The sequence below is a fragment of the Lycium ferocissimum genome, chromosome 10 (assembly GCF_029784015.1).
Source record: "Lycium ferocissimum isolate CSIRO_LF1 chromosome 10, AGI_CSIRO_Lferr_CH_V1, whole genome shotgun sequence".
NCBI classification, from domain to species: Eukaryota; Viridiplantae; Streptophyta; class Magnoliopsida; order Solanales; family Solanaceae; genus Lycium; species Lycium ferocissimum.
The window spans coordinates 29,292,156-29,296,341 of NC_081351.1; the positions used below are offsets into that span (position 1 = coordinate 29,292,156).

General features: G+C 29.3%; 1 non-coding gene across 1 annotated transcript; it reads left to right on the top strand.

The window, feature by feature from the left end:
- Positions 1 to 2,880: 2,880 nt before the first annotated feature.
- TRNAE-UUC (transfer RNA glutamic acid (anticodon UUC)) lies at positions 2,881 to 2,952 on the top strand. Its single transcript has one exon. It is a non-coding gene; the product is annotated as a tRNA-Glu (tRNA).
- Positions 2,953 to 4,186: the final 1,234 nt, after the last annotated feature.

Consider the following 4,186-nt stretch of genomic DNA (forward strand, 5'->3'; position numbering starts at 1 on the left):
TGCGTTTATTTTTTTGGACATTATTAATTTGCACTATTTTTATATATATATATATATATATATATATATATATATACATACACACACACACTATGTTCAAAATATGATTAATATAACATTGTAGTTTTGTACTCTAGTATCTAAAACTTTATTATATTAGTGTTTACTACGAATACAAAGTACGTATTTTTTTTGACATTATATTTTTTTTAATATGGGGTTCACTTTTTTTTTATATTGCTTGATTTTGTTAATATGGGGTCCACTTTTTTTTATCGTGAGTTTGGAGATGGTGGGTTCCATTATTTTTTTTATTTTTTTATTTTATATATTGCTTGATGTTGTTTAGTATGGGGTCCACCCTTTATGGGGTGATTTTTTTTTTTTTGAACATTATTGACCAGACTTATTTTTATGCATATAATATATATCATATATTATGTCAAAACACGATTAATATAACGTTGTAATTTGTGCTAGATTTAAAACTTTATTATATTAGTGTTTCTTTACGAATAAAAATCTGTGACTTCTTTTTTTAATATTATATTTTTTAATATGGGGTTCAATTTTTTTTTTAATATTGCTTGATTTTATTAATATTGGTCCACTTTATTTTTTTTCCCATGAGTTTAGAGATGGTGGTTCCAATTTTTTCTTTGCTCGGTGTTATTTAGTATGGGGCCCACCTTTTTTTTTTTTTAAGGGACAACGGACGATGAAACATGTCTGGCAAAAATACTGCTTTATATAGTTTCTTTTTTTTTTTTATTTTTATTTTTTATATTCGCTTGTTATTTAGTATGGGGCCCACCCTTTGGACATTATTAGTTTCTGTATTATTTTTATATATATATATATATATATAGACTATGTTCAAAAATACGATTAATATAAATTGTGGTTTGTGCTTCGTATCAATCTTTATTATATTAGTGTCTACGAATACGCATCGTGTTTAATATGGGGCCCACATTTTTTTTAACAGTGTTTGTTTTTTAAATATGGGATTCACTTTTTTTTTTTTCAATATTGCTTGATTTTGTTAATATGGGGTCCACTTTTTTTTTTCCCCTGATTTTGGATGTATATTAGTGTTTGCTACGAATACGCATCGTGTTTAATATGGGGCCCACATTTTTTTTAACAGTGTTTGTTTTTTAAATATGGGATTCACTTTTTTTTTTCAATATTGCTTGATTTTGTTAATATGGGGTCCACTTTTTTCCCGATTTTGGATGTGGTGAGTTAAAACTTTTTTTTAATACTCGATGTTGTTTAATATGGGGCTCATAATTTTTTTTAAGTTTAATATGGGGCCCACAATTTTTTTTTTTTTTTTTTTTTTTAGGGGTTGATTAATATGGGGCCCAAAATTTTTTTTTTTTTTATGGGGGGTCCACAACGGACGACGAAAAAGTGACCTCCAAACTCCCTCTTCTAAATAGTAGTAATATTTTATTTGATGAGATAATGAAATGCTATGTTATATCTCATCTAATGTTTCTCATAGCTCAATGTTTTCGTGTATGTTTATCGTCCCGTGGTTATGACTCATCTAATACTACTACTACAACAACAACATACCCTGTGGTCCCACAAATGGGGTTTGGAGAGGATAAAATATACGCAAACCTTGTTTCCGATAGACCCTTGGCTCGATCTAATATTTTGTTTATAACCGGAACCCTTATTGTTGATGTTGATATGCCCCGTGAAAGCACAACATACGGTTGTTCATGTGGGAAACTAATTTATGAAATTTAGTATGAGTGACCTTTATATTATTTATTATACAACTTAAAAAGAAGTACATAGATTATTATTTTTTTAATAGCTAGATTTTTTTTATAGCTTTATCGCTCTCGTTATTTTCATTTTAATACTGTTTTTCTCTCCTTGTCCATATCTAACCTTTTTTGTCACGCTTTCTCTCTTGGTAAGTGCTTTCGAGCGAGTCTCTCCTTTTCAAGATGAGTAAAGATGCTGCATCATACACTTTCTCCTTCCGGAAACTACATTGTAGGATATCCTTTGGGTATGTTGTTGTTGTTGTATAGATATTATTTGATAATCTATACTTAGCGTTCAATTAATTATTTCTCATTTTAAAAGTATTTTTAGAATTTAATTTTGAATTAATGAGTATAATAATGGTGGAAATATGGATACTATATACCTAGTGGAGTAGTAGTTATTAGAATGTATACAGTTTCGTACATAAGTTTTATATAAAAGAAAATTGATTAAAGGATAATCAACATATCGTTGTATACCACATAAATCAAACATAATTTCTTCGCAAAACAGAAACCAACCCGATAAATTAAACATGATTTCTCATAAAACTAAAACCACGTACCCTAAGTCAAAATTACTTCGAATACAATCAACTGTTTGGCTAATTAAGACTAGGTACTAAGTCAGCATTACTTTAAATATGATAATCTTTTGACTAACTAATACCACACGACAAAGATATTAGTCCTTCCCTATTTTTACAAGTCCGGTACACAAATTAACCGAGCTAATTTTTAACATGCTCAGTGACGGTGTGAACCAACTCCGAACCCAATCTTCTATTATTTTTCACCCTTTGTTTCGCAAATATCAATTATTTCGTTGCACATTATATATAAATTGTGTACCAATTTATTATATGCATAACGACATAGGATGCATAGTAACCTTCAAAGATAATTCTTTGACCTTTCGACTCACTTCAGCGACTTTTTCTTTTAAGTAAAAAGGTGTGAGTTTCTCCGAGCGGAAAGCGGTAGTAAATCCAAAACTTGAACACGCTTATTTATAGCGGCCTTAAAAAGCAATGGGAAAGAAAACTTTAACAAATACCATTAGATATCACCTCTACCAATGTGTTCCGTTATCGTCCAGCGATTAGGATATCTGGCTTTCACCCAGGAGACCCGGGTTCGATTCCCGGTAACGGAATATACTTTTTAAGGTAATTCCTTTTTTTTTTTTTTTTTTTTTTTTGTGTGTGTGTGTGTGTGTGTGTTTTGATAAGTTTTCATTGATCTAAACGATCCACTGATTTTGCAGAAATTTTCAAGTATGAAATTGTCAACTTTGACTTAAAGTCTGAATTATTTCATCGTCTGAATTGTGTAAAAAGTCGCTACTCTTTTTTTTTTTTCGCTTTAGAGCTTGTAGATAAGTTTTTATACTTTATATTAAGAAGTCTCGATTCCGTAGAAGAAACTGGAAGGTTTGGAAGTGAAGAAACTTCAATTGTGTATTTGTATGGAGTAATGGGATACATGCTTTTTTAAAAGTAAGGTTGAAAAACAAGAAGATATATACTATTCTTTATGTTCCATTTGTTGTGGCATTCCTCTTTTTAGTTGACAAAAAAGAATAATGCTTTTTAAATTTAGAAATAATTTGTTTTAAATAAATATATATAACTTATTTTAAACTTCAAATTTTAAAAGTCTATCATTCTTTTTAAATTCTAAAACACAATAACAAAATTACACAAATTGGGACGGGAAAGTATAAGAAAATAATATATTCACTGTGTGTCCTTGAAAGAAGAGTATTTTGTTTCTCGATAGTTATTGTATTTTCTTGTCCTAATTAACCGGTTTAGAAGTTTCAATTGGTGTACACTCTCCCCTACAACGAAAAAATAAAGAAGAAGAAAAAAAGAATCTTGATATAAAGGTAAGAAATTACTCGGATTCGGGGTTTATATCCTAAAAGAATGTACAACATGTGTTTGTACATAGATTTATAACATTTATAATTTGTTTGACCAAGCTATTTGGCTTATTTTATAGAGTTGAAGTATTTGGCCTAACTTTTTTATTTGTGGGTGGGGGGGGGGGGGGGAATAAATGTTTTTGCAAAGTTTGTTAGGAGAAAAATGTGAGTTTCCCCCGGAAAGCACTTTTAGAGACTTTGTTAAGAACAAATTATTGCTCTATTATTGACAAAACTATTTTCAGATTAATTAGTCAATGTTATTTTTTTAAATTATTTAAAAAAATACTATTGATTAAAAAATATTTTCAATATAAACGGATTTTAGAAGGTGGCCAAACGGCCCAAACATACTATTAATCATGGACTCATGGTTAATTAATATCCATTCCCACCTTGTATTATATCATTCAGTTATTACAAATTTACATGATTTGGTGTAAATAACTATTACGGACGA